The sequence below is a fragment of the Prionailurus bengalensis genome, chromosome A1 (assembly GCF_016509475.1).
Source record: "Prionailurus bengalensis isolate Pbe53 chromosome A1, Fcat_Pben_1.1_paternal_pri, whole genome shotgun sequence".
NCBI lineage: Eukaryota > Metazoa > Chordata > Mammalia > Carnivora > Felidae > Prionailurus > Prionailurus bengalensis.
Genome location: NC_057343.1, coordinates 45,418,345 through 45,437,960, shown reverse-complemented (window position 1 = coordinate 45,437,960; position 19,616 = coordinate 45,418,345).

Genomic DNA, 19,616 nt, shown 5'->3' with positions numbered 1-19,616 from the left:
GTTGAAGATCAGTTGTTCTATTATCCTTGAACCTGAAAGCGTTATTGAAATTCAAGATTGAGCCATGTTTTGTTAGCTGGCATTTTATATTGAGTTAGTATAGATTAGGTAGTAACTAGTTTCTGCCCACAGAGTCAAAAGCCAATGAAAAATCAATAAGAGTTTCAACCACTTATACTATTCTTGGTGAAATTCTCCAGAAATTGAATGTGCAGCATAGATAAATATTTGAGTTGTGTGTCTAAAGCCAACTAGATTTTACTATAAAAATGATAGTATAAAATATCTGAGTTTTTGAAAGAAAATTGCCACTACATTTGGTGGATGTTCTTGAAAACTAAAATATAAGTTCCAATTTCCCTTTTGAAACAAAAATCAACATGGACAGTGCTTTGAATTTTTCTTATAGAATGTAGCTACAGAACTTAAAAAAAAACTTTAACAATATTTGTTATCTAAACTAAGCAATATTGGTATTCATTCCTGAAAGTTAAGGGATTAATAAGAAAGATGATAAGTTAGAATACATAATTTAAAAATGATCTCAGAATGCTCTGAAAACACATCTCACTTTTAAGTTGCTATCCTAGACAAGGGAACTATAAATCTTTAGAGCAAGGGGAAGAAAAGTTAACAGAGAGATAGGAAACACATGTAATAATGTCACAGAAATCAAAAGCTGGGCACTTTTGAAAAAACGTTGTGTCACAAATGATCAAGATATGTTAAGGGATAATAACGTGGAAATCATTATCTGAAAGCAGGAATGGAAAGCCTTTATTTATCTAGCAGGAGAAACCATATAAGGAACAAGGCAAAAAATAATAGTGTGTTCTGGCACAGGATTTACTTGTATGGGTCACAGGTTATAGCCCAGGGATTCTATTATTTATAATTATATAATTGTGCTTATATATTTGGATTTACTTTTATGAAATCGTCTCTCATTCTGAAAGAGGCTACTATTTGCTTTAGGGAGGTTCAGATTCTTACGAAGGCAATTCAGCTTTGTAACTGAACAAAATAAACTTTCTGAGCTTGCAGAATACAATGATCATGAAAGCAGGCTTTGTCCAAGGGAAAGAGATTTTATAATCCCAAATATTTTAACTTGACACATCAAGAGAGAAAGTTGGCCAATTCAGAAATTAGATGATTTGATATAATTTATAAATTAAAAGGAAAGGAATTTATCTCATAAAGGAATTCCAAAAGAAAGGAAGAAGATTGTCAAAACCTTTCTTCTCTGATTCAGATCGAAAGTGAAGAGATTGTATTATATAGGATGGAAACAATCTCTAGGCTGTGTGTTAGGAAACTTGAGTTCTAGCCTTGGATGAATAAATATGAGTCTTGGGCCATTGGTTTTCAAGGCATAGTTCACAGACCCGAAGGGTTTCCTGTGACTTTTTCAGAGTGTCTGCAAGTTTTATTTTAAGAAAAAAACTAAAAGTTATTTGCTTTTTTCATTATACTGACATTTTAACTCATGGTGCTAAAGCAATGCTGGGTACAACTATGTTCCTTAGCAAGAATGAAAATGTGGCACTAAACCATATTCATAATCATCCTGGGTTTTTCACCACCACACATTCAATCAGTTGCCATTATCAGGAAATTTCTATATATTAATTCTTTCTACCCACTGTGAATATTATTGCACAAATATCCCAATGGGTGGTTTCTGTTATTTACCATCAAAAGAAATGAGTGATATTATGTCACTAGGTACTGGGTCAAAATTGTAAGTGAATCATGTTTATAAATCAGATTTTAGTCATATTTAAGAGATTTTTCAATGATTTCAAAGGATAAAATTAGTTTTAAAAATTATTTTCAGATATTTGTCCAAAGGCTAAAGTAAAAATTTTAGGTCAACTTTGTTGAGAAGATACTACATATAATATATGCAATGTAAAAAATATATTCATTTTACATACAAGTCACATGTAGACTGTGATTAAATAATTATGCAAATAAAGTCAGTTTATAGCTTTAGGATATTGTGCATATTCAGGTTAGTAAAATGAAACTCCTGTATCATAGTGATGAATGAATTTTATTCAGTATAAATATTTAATGCTTTTCTTCAAGTATGAATTTAACAAATAAATAAATCACCCCAAAAATAGATTAACATAGAAAAACAGTCTTAAATATGTACGTATAAAGTATAGATAATGCTTATCTTCTTACAGATATATAAAATCACCCTGTTCTGTTTAGTATTTCATTGGAAGTAAAAAGTAATCCACAAGAACCTCAGTTTTTAGACTCTTTGAATGCAAATTATATCAAGTACTATATATTGTCTCTAAATTTTTATTTAGAGAGTAATAATACAAATTCACTTATGATTCATGCATGCCCTGATACATTCTTATTTTAAAATGAGACTCATAATTTGTGATTACATGATAAAATCTTTCAGAAACAATTTTTCCAAATATTCTCTAGTAGATAATATACCAGCCTTATGAATTTTTATCTTTAGTTGAAGGTTACAAGAAACTTACTGACTTAATTATTGAATGGAATGTATGAAATATATGCATATAAATATATTTCATCACAAAATTCAAAACATAGTAATTCCAATTTTAGGAATCTTAAGAAAAAAAGGAACTCATAGATACAGAGGAACAGACTGATGGTTTACAGAGGTGGGAGTTGAAGGGGATGACTGAAATTGGTGAAGGTGGTCAAAAGGGCAAGATTCAAGTTATAAGATAAATAAATTCTGGGGAGGTAATGTGCAATATGGTGACTGCAGTTAACAGTACTCTATTGTATATTGAAAGTTTCTAAAGAGTAAATCTTTCTTTGATGTCTTTTTTGCCTTCCAAATTCTTATTTAAATTCCAGTTAGTTAACATGCAGTGTAATATTAATTTCAGATGTACAATATAGTGATTCAGTGATTCTGCACATTCCTCAGTGCTCATCATGATAAATGTGCTCTTTAATCCCCACCACCTATTTTACCCATCCCCCCACCCACCCTCCTCTGGTAACAGCAGTTTGTTCTCTATAGTTAAGAGTCTGTTTCTTGGTTTGTCTGTCTTTTTCGCCACTTTGCTCATTTATTTTGTTTCTTAAATTCCACTTATGAGTGAAATCATATGGTGTTTGTTTTTCTCTGACTTATTTTACTCAATATTATACTCTCTAGCTCCATCTATGTTGTTCCAAATACCAAGATTTCATTCAGTTTTATGACTGAAAAATATTCCATTTTGTGCGTGTGTGTGTATGTGTGTGCACGCGCGCGCGTGTGTGTGTGTACCACCTCTTCTTTATCAATTTGTCAGTTGATGAACACTTGGGCTACTTCCATAATTTAGCTATTGTAAATAATGGTGCTATAAACATAGGGGTGGATGTGTTCCTTTGAATTATTATTTTTGTATTGTGTAAATACCCAGTACTGTGATTACTAGTTTATAGGGTAATTCTATTTTTAACTTTTTGAGGACGCTCCATACTGTTTTCCACATTGGCTGCACCAATTTGCATTCCCACCAATAGTGCAGGAGAGTTTCTTTTCCATCATATTCTCGCCAACACTTGATTCTTGTGTTTTGATTTTAGCTATTCTGAAGGTGTGTGGTGAAATCTCATTATAGTGTTGATTTACATTTCCTGGATAGTGAGTGATGTTGGGCATCTTTACATGTGTCTTTTGGCCATTTGTATGTTTTCTCTGGAGAAATGTCTGTTCATGTCTTCTGCCTGTTTTTAATTGGATTATTTATTTTCGGGTGTTGAGTTGTTTAAGTTCTTAAGTTTTGGAAACTAACCCTTTTTTGGATATGTTATTTGCAAATATCTTCTCCCAGTCAGTAGGTTGTCTTTTAGTTTTGGATGTTGCCTTTGCTATGCAGAAGCTTTTTATTTTGATGTAGTCCCAATAGTTTAATTTTGCTTTTACTTCCCTTGCCTCAGGACACATATCTAGAAAAATGTTGCTATGGCCGATATCAGAGAAATTACTGCCTGTGTTGTCTTCTAGGGGTCATATGGTTTCATGTCTTCACATTAAGATATTTAATCCATTTTGAGTTTATTTTTGTGTATGCTATAAGAGAATGGTCTACCTTCCTTCTTTTGCATATAGTTTTCCAGTTTTCCAAGTACCATTTGTTGAAGAGACTGTATTTTTCCCATGTCACATTCTTGTCTTCTTTGTCATACATTAATCTCCCACATAATATAAGTATGATAAATGACGTAAATCAGAGACAAATACCATAAAATTTCACTTATATGTGGAATCTAAAAAATAGAACAAATGAATAAATGCACAAATAAAAAATAGGAACATATCCATAAATACAGAGAACAAATAGTTGCCAGTGGGGAAGGGTCAGGCGGGAGATGTGCAAAAAGTGAGAATAAAAAAAAAAAGGTGACAATATTCTATGTTGAGTTGCATATTGATGACATACTTTAAAATTTTAAAGCCCCTCAAGTATAATTTTGGAACATTTGTCAGTTTTCAGATTTTGTTACTAGAAATTTACTCCCAAGGTTTTCCTTAGGGAGGCAAAAACATAAACTTTTCTGTGGGAGAATATTTTCATTTAAGTAAATAGTTGCTTTAGGGGATCATTTAAAATATAACCAAGTGCTTTTACTTTTAATAGCTATCTAAAGTACACAGTGAATTGAACATTTAGCACTGAGGCTGTATTTCACATGAACAGGCAAAAACATGAGGTTATGCAAGTTTTATTGATGCCTGCTTTTCATAATAATAGCAAACACTGATACAGTTTTTTTTCTTACAATTACCAGTAGCTGTTCTACATGAAATGCATTACAATAGCTCACTTAATTTTTAAACAAACTTGAATTAAGTTCTGAGATTGTGTCCAATTTATAGATACAGGAACTGAGTTTTAGAGAGGTTAAGTAATATACCTAAACTCATAAAGCCAAGAAATGGCCCAGTTTGAACCTACGTGGTCTGACTCATATGGTCTACATTCTTAATACTGTGTAGCACAGCAACACCACATATTATCAATGGGTACTATTTAATGTCGTCTCTCAGCTGTTAATATTTAGTGCTGCCAACAGCTCATTTTTAGGTCATCCATTAGTGGCTACATTTTTACCTAACTTACCTCTATTATTCCATTTTGCACATACAGGTTTTTTTGTTCTTGTTTTTGTTTTTGTACTGATGAAGTGTACTTGAAATCAAGAAAGGCAGGGAATGAAATTTTTCTTTTATTAAGTGATTCTGCATATGGTATCTTATTTTCAAATTATGATATCATACCCAAACACCTCACACCATTCAGGGCCTGAATGATTCTAATCTCGATCTTAGAAGTTGGATTTAAGAAGAATATTTCAGTTTGTGTCCCAAGGTCTTTAGCTGAAATTGACCAGTTAAGAAAATTAAACATTAACGTACAATGTACAATGTTTAAAAGTAATTGATCGTCAACTGGCGTCTGGATGGCTCAGTCAGTTAAGCACTTGACTCTTGACTCCTGGTTTAGTCTCAGGTTATGATCTCTGGGTTCGTGAATTTGAGCCCTGCAATGGCCTTCACACTGACTGTGGTTCTCTGCTTGGGATTCTCTCGGCCCCTCCCTGGCTTGTGCTCTCTTTCCCTCTCTCAAAAAGCAAACAAATAAACTTTTTAAAAATGTAGTTGGACATTGATTATTTAGCTGTAAAAATTGTTATCATATATTATTTTAGAAATACATAATTATTAATAGGAATTGATCCAGAAAATTGCTGAAAATTTATAAACAGTCACAGGATATGTTGAAGGCTATATAAAGCTAAAATGGTATTTTTTCCAGAAAATAGAAATCAATTTAACATCTAGGTATACACAAAAAATTTAGAAGAAAAAATGTGTGCATATAAATATATGTTCATATTAAATAAGATATGTAGATTACATATATAATAAACCAAAATATTCATATATTCTATAAACTGACAATTGTTTTCCCCATAAAGTAATCCAGAATTTATGACAACCCCAAATTTCTTGTAACCTGAAAAATGCAGTACTTTCTTCAGATATATTCAACAACTGTCTAGAGTTCAGTAGATTCATGTGACCCAAGAAAGAAATGAGGCTAATAAAACTGAAAACTCATTGAGTTTCAAAAGGTGATGACCATGGAAATAGAAGTACAGTGTTTCAAATTGACAGGGTACTGTAAATCTATGCTACAAGCTCTGGATAGGAACCTGTCACAGATAAAACTGTGGACCCAGAGAGAGAATCATTAACTGGAAGTAGCCTCATCCAAAAAAGAATTATGTGAAAAGGAAAATCCTGTTCAATTAAAGTGAGGATGCATACTTTTGTCTTAACTCATTAAAAGCAATGAAACCACTTGATTTTATTATACGTTTCTTCACTGTCTGATTAACTGATACAATTATTTACTTAAAACCCATTACATTAATTAATTTTATGTGGTGTGAGTTTCAGAGAAAGAGCTGTATCCATGCATTTATTTACTGAATCTAAAAATATATTTATTCTAGAAAATAAGTTTGAATACTGGATTTTCCTTTTAAAAATTCTTTTTCACATCCCTCAAACAAAAGGTAACATTAGGAAAGATTTTTTTCCTTTGTGAACTAATTTTAATTTACTAAATTTTATTTAAAAAATCGTTACTGATTATCTACATTTATACCCAAACAAGAAAAACAAAACAAAACAAACAAAAAAACCCTGACTTTAGCTCTTTATAAAAAACAGCAAAATTGTAGCATGTGAAATTTCATTTTCTTTTTTTTTAATTTTAAAATTTATTTATTTATTTTGAGAGAGAGAGAGAGAGACCATGAGTGGGATGGGGCAGAGGGAGAGAGAGAGAATTCTAAGCAGGTTCCATGCTGTAAGTGCAGAGCCTGATGTGGGGCTTGAACTCACAAACCGTGAGATCATGACCTGAGCTGAGACCAAGAGTTGGACGCTTAACTGACTGAGCCACCCAGGTGCCCCTAAAGTTTCATATTCTAAAAATCAACATTTTATGGAGTGTTGTCTAGGCCAATTTATTGTTTGCTATTCAAGTCAAATTATGTATTTAATTTTAATTTATGTGAAATAGTTTACATTAATTTCCGGTTGCTCCTGTAGTAAGTTACCATAGACATAGTGAGTTATAGCAACACAATTTATTATATTAAGTCCTGGAGGTCAGAAGTCCAAAATGGAGTTGAATTAAACCCAAGATGTCAGCTGCGCTATGTTCCTTCTGGAGATGATAGAAGAAACTGTATTTCCTTGCCTTTTCTAGCTTCTACAAGTGCATTCCTGTCATTCCTTGACTCATCTCCACTTCCTACATCTTCAAAGCCAGAGAGGCACATGCTCTTCAAATCTCTATCTGCTTCTGTCTGCACATTGTCTTGTCTCTTACAGGGATCTCTGTGACTACATCTGAGACACCTAGATCATCCAGCATAATTCCCTGTCTCAAGATCCTTAAGTCAATTACATTTGCAATGTCTCTTTTTTCGTATAGTTTTTACAGGTTCTGGATATTATTACATGGACATATTGGGAGCCCATCATTCAGCCTCACACATACCGTTAGGCATAATGTAGACAACTAGTTTCTGATTTACTAGATCTAAATATCTCTAAGGATCATAATAAAGTACTCAGAAAGACCAAGGGATATCTGAATATAAAAAATAAGAGCTATTATTTACTCTATAAGTTTCCCTTTTTATTTTAATGATTTTTATTTCACTTCTCTAAATATATTTGTACAATAGTTTACTCATACAGACATCTTATTACACACAAATTAAAAGTAATTAACAATCTACAAAAGGCAATAAGCATGAAATGTACTTATTTTCACATTTTGATGGTCTTTAATCATTATAAGAAAAAAGATGACCACATGAAAAAATATCCATGGTCATATTTCAGTGTTTAGCCTTTAAATTTACTATTGGAAAGTCATTATCAGACATTTATACAAATATACATTTGTACAATTTATACATTTATACAATCAGAAATTTATACAATTTATACAATACAATAAATACAATTTATACAATATATTAATTATAGAAAATTATTCAATAACATGCCAATTAGATATATATTCATGACTAAGGGGACTATAAGGATACCCATTGGAAACATAAAGAATAAATGATATAAAATACAAGCTTCAGAAATAATAGAAATGTAAATCATCAAAGAAGTACATAGTTATTGAATCATTTATGACTGAGAATATTTGTGTATAATAAATAAAATGTAATTCCTTTGTTAAAAAATCTCATCACATGAAAAGATGTTCAACGTCGCTCCTTATCAGGGAAATACAAACCAAAACCACACACAGATATCACCTCACGCCAGTCAGAGTGGCCAAAATGAACAAATCAGGAGACTATAGATGCTGGAGAGGATGTGGAGAAACAGGAACCCTCTTGCACTGTTGGTGGGAATGCAAATTGGTGCAGACGCTCTGGAAAGCAGTGTGGAGGTTCCTCAGAAAATTAAAAATAGACCTACCCTATGACCCAGCAATAGCACTGCTAGGAATTTTCCCAAGGGATACAGGAGTACTGATGCATAGGGGCACTTGTACCCCAATGTTTATAGCAGCACTCTCAACAATAGCCAAATTGTGGAAAGAGCCTAAATGTTCATCAACTGATGAATGGATAAAGAAATTGTGGTTTATATACACGATGGAATACTACATGGCAATGAGAAAGAATGAAATATGGCCTTTTGTAGCAACGTGGATGGAACTGAAGAGGGTGATGCTAAGTGAAATAAGCCATACAGAGAAAGACAGATACCATATGTTTTCACTCTTATGTGGATCCTGAGAAACTTAACAGAAACCCTGGAGGAGGGGAAGGAAAAAAAAAAAAGAGGTTAGAGTGGGAGAGAGCCAAAGCATAAGAGACTGTTAAAAACTGAGAACAAACTGAGGGTTGATGGGGGGTGGGAGGGAGGGGAGGGTGGGTGATGGGTATTCAGGAGGGCACCTTTTGGGATGAGCACTGGGTGTTATATGGAAACCAATTTGACAATAAATTTCATATATTGAAAAAAATAAAATAAAATGACTTCCACTGGAAAAAAAAATCTCATCAAAGTCACTGATTAGCCTGAAATCCAACATTTAAAATAGTAATTTACTCCTGTAAAAAGGAATTATAATACAAATATCAACCTTACTTGAAAAATTTATATTCCATTATAATATTAACATAATTAGAGGGTAAAATGCTCAAGTTCAACCATGACACATGAAAATGCATCTTTGTCGTCTTTCTGACATATTCATAACATTTTCTTTCCTTCACAGAACACTACTACTAAAATCCTGTGTCATTATTCAATTTATGAACTTAATTACCATTATTTTTATGACAAATGTATTTGTACTTAAGCATTTTCCCTATATTTCTTAGAATCACATATTGTCTTCATGTAGCAATGACTTGTAAGCTCCTTGAGGACACAAACCTCTGACTTGCATAACGTTTTGACCAAGGTGACACTGAATCAATGTTTGATGAATGGAAGAAATTATTTTTAATGATCAAATTAACCTAGATTTCTTCATAAAAATTAATTGTCTTAAGAATTTCAGGGTACTGGGGCACCTGGGTGGCTTAGTCAGTTGAGTCCAATTCTTGATTTCGACTTGGGTCATGATGTCATAGTTCATGAGATGGAGCCTTTCATGGGGCTCCGTGCTGAGGATGGAACCTGCTTGGGATTCTCTCCTTCTCTCTCTGACCCTCCCCTGCTTGCTCTTCTCTCTCTCTCTCTCTCTCTCTCTCTCTTTCTCTCTCTCTCTCTCTCTCTCTCTCTCTCTCTCTCTCTCTGTCTCAAATAAATAAACTTAAAAAAAATTCAGGATGGGGCACCTGGTGACTCAGTCAGTTAAGTGTCCTACTCTTGATCTCAGCTGAGGTCATGATCTCATGGTTCATGAGATTGAGTTCCATGTTGGACTCTTCACTGACACTCTGGAGCTTGCTTGGGACTCTCTCTCTCCTCTCTCTCTCTCTCTGTCTGCCCCTTCCCCACTCATGCTCTTCCTCTCAAGACAAATAAATAAACTTCAAAAAAATTTCAGGGTACATTTTCTGCTCAATTTTATTTTCTAGTTTCCAAAGTTGACAAATCTCCATAGAATACAAATGGAGAGCATATATCCTTTGGAGTAAAAAGTTGTTCAATAATTCCTAAGTCTGAGGAAAAGTAAACATATTCTATTTTAAAATTCTATCATACTAGCAATTTGACTTCAATATTTCTCTACCAATACAAGGTTTGCATTTTAAGCTGAACTATGTGTGCAATTCATCCCAATCTGGGCATGTGTCATTCAAGTCTGTTCAAATTCAAATAGACAGTAATGTTTTATGATATACAATCTTTGTATATGTTACTTCAATCAACATCCCAGTATAGTACTCATTTAAAGAAAAATAGAAGAATATCATATAAGCCATGGTTGAAATAAACCTCTAAAAGGCCATGTATGTACCTTCAGCAGCAGCAGCAGCAACAACAACAACAACAAATAGGAGAGGTAAAAATATGACCTAGCTTATGTCAAAATCAGACAAAAACAGTCTTTAATTTATTCAACAAATATATTTTGAGATCTGTTTTTTTTTAAATTTTTGAAGGAGAGTGTGCAAGTGCTGGGAGAGGGGCAAAGAGAGAGGGAGAGAGAGGGGAAGGGAGGGGGAGAGAGAGAGAATCTTAAGCAGGCTCCACATTCAGTGTAGAGCCCAACATGTAGCTCAATCCCATGACCCTGGGATCATGACCTGAGACAAAACCGAGTTGGATGCTCAACTGACTGAGCTACCCAGGCCCGCTGAGATCTACTCTTGTTTAAGGAACTGTATGCCCAGATAATAAGAGAAAAATGCAAAACCTTGGTTTATGGCAATAAATTATTCAAGGTAAGAGATAATATTCCTTAAATGACTGAATTATATACTGACACATAACTCCTTAATGTGTATTATGTACATACAGATGTGTGTTTATATATAGACCTATATATATGTGAATTGGGGCATATATACATGTGGAAATATGAGTGTAGGTATCTATTCATGTGTGTGTGGCTGTATGGATGTGAACGTGGGTGGGAAATATATTTGTGGGTGTTTCAGGGTGTATGGAGGTAGTGGAGATATCATGTGTGCATGTCTATATAAGTGGGTATGTATATGAGGAGTATATTTGTGTCAGTGGTCCTCAACCAGGGCATTTTGCCCCCTCCCCTGTCAACATTTAGCAGTATGGATTTATTTGTAGTTATCACAAATGGCAGAGAGGTGTGCCACTAATTTGTAGCAGGCAGAGTCTAAATAGATGACACTGGATGCTCCTTAAGCACCTATAATGCATAATGTAGTCATGCATAACAAAAATCTATTCAGCCCAGAGCAAAATGCCAACAGCACGAACTTGCAGAGCACTGGTGTATGTGTGTATGTGTGTGTGTGGGGGGGGGGGAGGGGTTGCAATGATGTTATAAAACTTGCACAGGATAAAGAATCAATAACCATTTCTGCAATTTTATGCTTCATGTCATAAACAAAACCTGAGGCTATTTTATCTGGTCCCTTTACATCATTGGTATCCAACACCCATGCAAAGTTCTTGCTATTCTTGACTGGCCATACCATCTACTAAGAAACATTTAGCACTTACTTAATGTGAGTATGAGCCTTACAAAAATTTCCCAAAACCATAAAGAAAAATATCCCAACAAAGAATTCTTTTTACAGACTCTCAGAGAAGCAACTTTTTTTAGTTACTGAAATAAAGCCATTAAATTTTGTTAGCCAAAATATAAGTAATGCCTATTTAGGATTAAAAGTCTGTACGGAAATGGTTGATTTACTATTATTTGCTTTGTTAGTATGTAGATAATTGAAGCTGTTTTATATTTGGAATCTGTGTATACTAGATGTAGCATATTAAGCAGATAAAAAAGTAAAATTATCTTTTATGTCTACTTTTTCTCATCCATAGTCCATGAAAGGCTTCCTGTTATTAAAAGTCCAGTCATTCACTAATTGTTTCCAAGAAACTTCTCCTTTTCGGTCACTTTATAACCTATGCACTAGGTGGATGATTTAATGCCATCCCTTTCATTATGATTTCTACTTTCTCACTTTCCAGCTTTTTCAGCCTAGTCCTGGCAGAAGAAAAGGCTGGAAAATGATATCTCCAATTTATTACTGCATTTGTCTGGGGGCACTTTTCTGATTGAAATGACACTAAATCCACTGGGAAGTAGAAACTGTGGACTTGATGAGGATGCAGCCCACACATCTGTGATCAAACCTTTGACTCCGTTACTATAGCTGTCAAAATAAACTGATATGAAATATGAAAAAAAGAGAGTTCTTATTTTTAACTGCCAGATACACTGCTATAACTCTCTCAAAGAATTTTCTGTTCATTATATAAAAGATGCATACTTTTTCTGTCATAAAGTTGCCAAACATATAATATAGAGAGATTGTGTACATGTCAAAGGCAAGTTTGTTTATTAGCACAAGGACATACATACTGCAGTCTCATAGATAGTTATTTCTGGAACCCTGCATACCATTTATTTTTAAAACATATATTTAAAACATATTTATATATTTATATATTTATATATATTTATAAAACATATTTATAAAACATATATAAATATATATTTAAAACAAATATATATTTATTTTTAAAACATATATATATTTTAAAACATGTGTGCTGTTAACTTTTTCCTGAAATAGTAATGAAGAACGCCAAAGAAAGTTGTTGTTAGCTATCATTACTATATAGTCTTCTATACATAAAATTATCTTTTCTCCCTTCCAAAGAATACTAACTGCATGCCTTTTGTGAGGTCAGGGGAAAGACACACCTGCTACTTTATCTGTACTTTGTCTCACATGTGTAATGGGATCCAGGTGGAAACATAACCACTAGGGTAGTTTTCATCTATTTTCTAAGAATGTTACTGTTGTCTGCAATAAGCCAGCTGATATCAATACATTATTTGATACAGTGAGTTTATGTAGTTGTCTTTCAGTCTGCCTAAAATGCTACAGGTTTTTTTCTTCCTCTTTAAAAACATTTTGTAAATCTTTTGAAAAAGATAACAGAGAGCATGGATAATCAGACTAATCTTCTGCCTGTGAACTCATCTTTAATACATTATTATCGGTCTAGTTTTTCATTTTGATAAGGAAGGCAACCCAGACGATACCAAAGTCATTTATATCTTGAGGTTATGACAACAGGTGCATTGCTGCTTCCTTGATGAGCAAACATTCACTGCAGAGAAAGATACATTGGCATTTTATTTCACATTAAATAGAATTAGACAAAATAGTTACAAACTATCAATCACAAATCATTGGAAATAGAAATTTTCTTATTTCTTCCAATGACATTTCTGGATTTAGGTTTGTTTCATGATCATGAAATTTGGTATCAAAATAGATAGTGATCATTCCATTGAGTGGGGATAGTATTTTGGAATGTGCAAATACGTGTTAACAATGTCGGGAGACATGAGAAAAATGGCTTTCAAGTAGCAATTCGCACATGAAGAGGTAGAGAATTCTTGGATCCCTATCTTATTGTTGATTGGTCAGTTCTTTTGTTTTTCCTATTTGTTTAATTTTCTCCATGCCCGTTAACCAGATTTTGCAGTGACAGGATAAAAAGAGCCCTAAACCTCCAAAATGGACCAAATCTAGACTGACGCCATAATAGTTATGGATCACTATGCATGTTACCAAGAATCTCTTTAAATGAAGATATTTAATTTTAAAACAAGACTACAAATATAAAAATCAGATATTTCCTTCCCTATTAAAAATATATCAAGGTTAATATTTGAAGGAAAATACTATTAAAAGCAGTTTAATAGCATTTAGGAAACATTTAAACATTTAATAAGAACAACATAAAGAAATGCATAAGGGCATAAAATGGTAAGGGTCATTTTCATGTATTTTGGAGAAGCAGAACAAATTTAAGGTGGTCAGAATTATTTAATATAATACATTATCTCAATCATGAAATTACTGATAGTTACTTCTGTTAAAAAATATATATGGTGTAAATCCATTAAATATTGAATACAATTTTATTTTAGAGAATGTCTTAAAAATCTAAATCTTTTGGTACAAATAGTCACAATTAAGGATTTAGTTGTGCACTGATTTCAATTCTAGAAGTGCATCCAGAATGTGTATGCTCTTTACTGTATATCACATACAGATTGGAAGATTCACTTTACTCATTCAGACTCAAGTATTTTATGTACTCTATATGGAGTAAACTTGAGCATGCCACTTTGTATTTGTTCATATCTAAAATGTGGGAACAAATGTTGATCTGGCTTGGTTATTGTAATGAAAAATGAGATAATCTGTGTTAAATTATTAATTGTACACTGAACAATGTCAATATTTTAACAAGCATTCATTAAATGCAGGCTATGTATCAGAAACTCTCATCCTGCTTGAGGACACAAAGTTAAATTAAAAATAATCCTTTCTTCCTTACCAGTGTGAAAGAGATGCAGCCATACCTTTAATATACTACATTAAATATCAAAGAGTCTTCAAATGACTCATCACTCACTGAGTTTCCATTGCCTTTAAAAATTAGTGCATTTAGCTCTTTCGATAATTTGGTTATTGTTGAAAGTGCTGCTATAAACATTAGGGTACAGGTGCCCCTATGCATCAGCACTCCTGTATCCCTTGGGTAAATTCCTAGTAGTGCTATTGCTGAGTCATAGGGTAGATCTATTTTTAATTTTTTGAGGAACACCTACACTGTTTTCCAGAGTGGCTGCACCAGTTTGGATTCCCACCAACAGTGCAAGAGAGTTCTCATTTCTCATTTTCCTTTCCAGGATCTATAGTCTCCTGATTTGTTCATTTTAGCCACTCTGACTAGTGTGAGGTGATATCTCAGTGTGGTTTTGATTTGTATTTCCCTGATGAGGAATGACGTTAAGCATCTTTTCATGTGTCTGTTGGCCATCCGGATGTCTTCTTTAGAGAAGTGTCTATTCGTATCTTCTGCCTATTTCTTCCCTGGATTATTTGTTTTTCAACTGATGAATAGATAAAGAAGTTGTGGTTTATATATACAATGGAATACTACTTGGCAATGAGGAAGAATGAAATATGGCCTTTTGTAGCAATGTGGTTGGAACTGGAGAGTGTTATGCTAAGTGAAATAAGTCATACAGAGAAAGACAGATACCTATGTTTTCACTCTTATGTGAATCCTGAGAAACTTAACAGAAGACCATGGGGAAGGGGAAGGGGAAAAAAAAGTTACAGAGAGGGAAGGAGGCAAACCATAAGAGACTCTTAAAAACTGAGAATAAACTGAGGCTTCATGGGGGGGGGTGTTGTGGGAGGCAGGGGAAAGCATGTGATGCGCATTGAGGAGGGCACCTGCTGGGATGAGCACTGAGTGTTGTATGGAAACAAATTTGACAATAAATTTCATATTAAAAATAAATGAATAAATAAATAAACAGACAAACAAAAATTTTTAAAAAATTTGGGGCCCCTGGGTGACTCAGTTGGTTAAGCGTCTGACTTCGGCTCAGGTCATGATCTCGTGGTTCGTGAGTTCAAGCCCCGTGTCGGGCTCTGTGCTGACAGCTCAGAGCCTGGAGCCTGTTTCGGATTCTGTGTCTCCCTCTCTCTCTCTGACCCTCCCCCGTTCATGCTCTGTCTCTCTCTGTCTCAAAAATAAATAAACGTTAAAAATAAAATGAAATGAAATGAAATAAAATAAAATAAAATAGAATAAAATGAAATGAAATAAAATATTAGTGCAAAAGTATAAAACTTACCTTAAAATAGTTTAGCATCAAGACTATATATTATCCTAAATAGTTATTGTTTCCTGTTTATTTTATTCCTTCAACCTGGAGAACTTCTTTCAGTACTTTTTCTAGTGAAATATGGTGAATTCTCTTCATCTTCTTTGATTTGAAAATATTTTTATCTCTTAGTCATACTTAATATTTTTTTCTGAATAAAAACACTGGATTGACAGAGTTTGCGTTTCCATTTAGCACTTAAAGTTGTTCCATTTTCTTATGTTCTTCACGTTTCTGAAAAGAAGTCAGCAGTGTGCAAGTATTTATTTTATTGTTCTCGTACATGCAGTGAACTTCTCTCTGGCTCCTTTTAATATTGTATCTTAATCTTTGACCATAATGTGCCTAAGTGTGGTTTTCTTTGTATTTATCCCACCTAGACTTTAGTGACTTCCAAGAATCTGAAAATTTATGTCTTCAGCATCTTACATAAATCTCAGCTATATTAAAAAAGCATATTTCCCCAATACTTCTCTTTCAGCTATCTTTATTTGATATCATCTGTAAGATCCTAATGTTCCATATTCCTTATTTATTTATTTATTTATTTATTTATTTATTTATTTCTAATTTATTTATTTTTTTAATTTACATCCAAATTAGTTAGCATATAGTGCAACAATGATTTCAGGAGAATATTCCTTAATACCCCTTACCCATTTAGCCCATCCCCCCTCCCAGAACCCCTCCAGTAACCCTCTGTTTGTTCTCCATATTTTAGAGTCTCTTCTGTTTTGTCCCCTCCCTGTTTTTATATTATTTTCATTTCTCTTCCCTTATGTTCATCTGTTTTATCTCTTAAAGTCCTCATATGAGTGAAGTTATATGATATTTGTCTTTCTCTGACTAATTTCACTTAGCATAATACCCTCCAGTTCCATCCACGTGGGTGCAAATGACAAGATTTCATTCTTTTTGATTGCTGAGTAATACTTCATTATATAATATTATATATGACATCCTCTTTATCCATTCATCCATTGATGGACATTTGGGCTCTTTCCATACTGTGGCTATAAACACGGGGGTGCATATGTCCCTTCGAAACACCATACCTTTATCCCTTGGATAAAAACCTAGTAGTGCAATTGCTGGGTCATAGGGTACTTCTGTTTTTACTTTTTTGAGGAACTTCCATACTGTTTTCCAGAGCTGCTGCACCAGCTTGCATTCCCACCAACAAGGCAAAGAGATCCTCTTTCTCTGCATCCTCGCCAACATCTGTTGTTGCCTGAATTGTTAATGTTAGCCATTCTGACACATGTGAGGTGTCATTGTGGTTTTGATTTGTATTTCTCTGATGATTAGTAGTGTTGAGCATTTTTTTCATGTGTCGTTTGGATATCTGAATGTCTTATTTGGAGAAGCATCTATTCATGTCCTTTGTCCATTTCTTCACTGGATTATTTGTTTTTTGGGAGTTGAGTTTGATAAGTTCTTTATAGATTTTGGATACTAACTCTTTATCTGATATGTTGTTTGCAAATATCTTCTCCCAATTTGTTCTACTGTGTTTTCAGTTTCAATAGCATTAATTTCTGCTCTAATCTTTATTGTTTCCTGTCTTCTGCTGGTTTGAGGTTTTATTTGCTGTTCTTTTTCCAGTTCCTTAAGGCATAAGGTTAGGTTGTGTATCTGAGATCTTTCTTCCTTCTTTAGGAAGGCCTGGATTGCTATTTACTTTCCTCTTATGACCACCTTTGCTACGTCCCAGAGGTTTTGGGTTGTGGTGTTATCATTTTCATTGACTTCCATATACTTTTTAATTTCTTCTTTAACTTCTTGGTTAGCCCATCAATTCTTTAGCAGAATGTTCTTTAGTCTCCAAGTATTTGTTCGTTTTCAAATTTTTTTTGTGGTTGATTTCAAGTTTCATAGCGTTGTGGTCTGAAAATGTGCATGGTATGATCTCAGTCTTTTTGTACTTGCTGAGGGATGATTTGTGTCCCAGTATGTGGTATCTTCTGGAGAACGTTCCATGTGCACTGGAGAAGAATGTATATTCTGCTGCTTTAGGATGAAATGAATATATCTGTTAAGTCCATCTGGTCCAATGTGCCATTCAAAGCCATTGTTTCCTTGTTGATTTTTTGACTAGATGATCTTTCCATTGCTGTGAGTAGGGTGTTGAAGTCTCCTACTATTATGGTATTACTATCAATGAGTTTCTTCATGTTTGTGACTGACTTATATATTTAGGTGCTCCACATTTGGCACATAAATGTTTACAATTGTTAGCTCTTCGTGGATAGAACCCTTAATTATGATATAATGCCCTTATTCATCTCTTGATACAGTCTTTATTTTGAAGTCTAGATTGTCTAAGTATGGCTACCCTGGCTTTCTTTTGTTGACCATTAGCATGATAGATGGTTCTCTATCCTCTTATTTCCAATCTGAAGGTGTCTTTAGGTCTAAAGTGGGTCTCTTGTAAACAGCTTATAGATGGATCTTGTCTTCTTATCCATTCTGTTACCCTATGTCTTTTGATTGGAGCATTTAGTCCATTGGCGTTTAGTGTGAGTACTGAAAGATATGAATTTATTGCCATTATGTTGCTTGTAGAGTTGGAGTTTCTGGTGGTGTTCTCAGCTCTTTTCTAATCTTTGTTGCTTTTTGTATTTATTTATTCATTTATTCTTTCATTCATTCATTCATTCATTCATTCATCTTTTCTCCCCTCAGAGAGGCCCCCTTAAAATTTCTTGCAGGGCTGGTTTAGTGGTCACAAACTCCTTTAATTTTTGTTTTCCTGGGAAAATTTTGATCTCTCCTTCTATTTTTAAGGACAGCCTTGCTGGATACAGAATTCTTGGCTGCATATTTTTCTGAGTCAGCACATTGAGTATATCCTGCCCCTCCTTTCTGGCCTGCCAAGTTCTATGGATAGGTCTCCTGTAAACCTGATCTGTCTTCCCTTGTAGGTTAAGGACTTTTTTCTCTTGCTGCTTTCATGATTCTCTCCTTGACTGAGTATTTTGTGTATTTGACTATTATATGCCTTGTTGATGGTCGGTGTTTGTTGAATCTAATTTGTCCTCTGTGCTTCCTGGGTTTTGGTGTCTGTGTCTTTCTCCAGGTTAGGAATGTTTTCCACTATGATTTGCTCACATAACCCTTCGACCCAAATTTCTCTCTCTTCCTCTTCCTCTGAGGCCCCTATGATTCTAATGTTGTTCCTTTTTAATGAGTCACTGCTTTCTGTAATTCTTAAATTGTGCTCTTTTGCTTTAATCTCCCTCCTTTTTTCTGCCTCATTATTCTCTATATTTTTTCCTGTATATAGCTGATTCTCTGTTCTGCCTCATCTATCCTTGCTGCCGCAGCATCCATTTGAGATTGCAGCTCAGTTATATTATTATTTTTTAAATTTTTTGAATTTAATTTATTTTATTTTTTTTATTATGAAGTTTATTGTCAAATTGGTTTCCAGTTATATTATTTTTTATTTCATCCTGACTAGCTTTTAATTTTTTGGCTCCACAGAAAGGGATTCTAATCTATTTTTGACCCCAGCTAGTATTCTTATTATTGTGATTCTAAATTCTGGTTCAGACATCTTGCTTGTATCTGTGTTGGTTAAGTCCCTGGCTGTCTTTTCTTCCTGCTCTTTCTTTTGGGGTGAATTCCTTTGTTTTGCCATTTTGAAGGGAGTAAAGGAATTAATGAGGTAGAAAA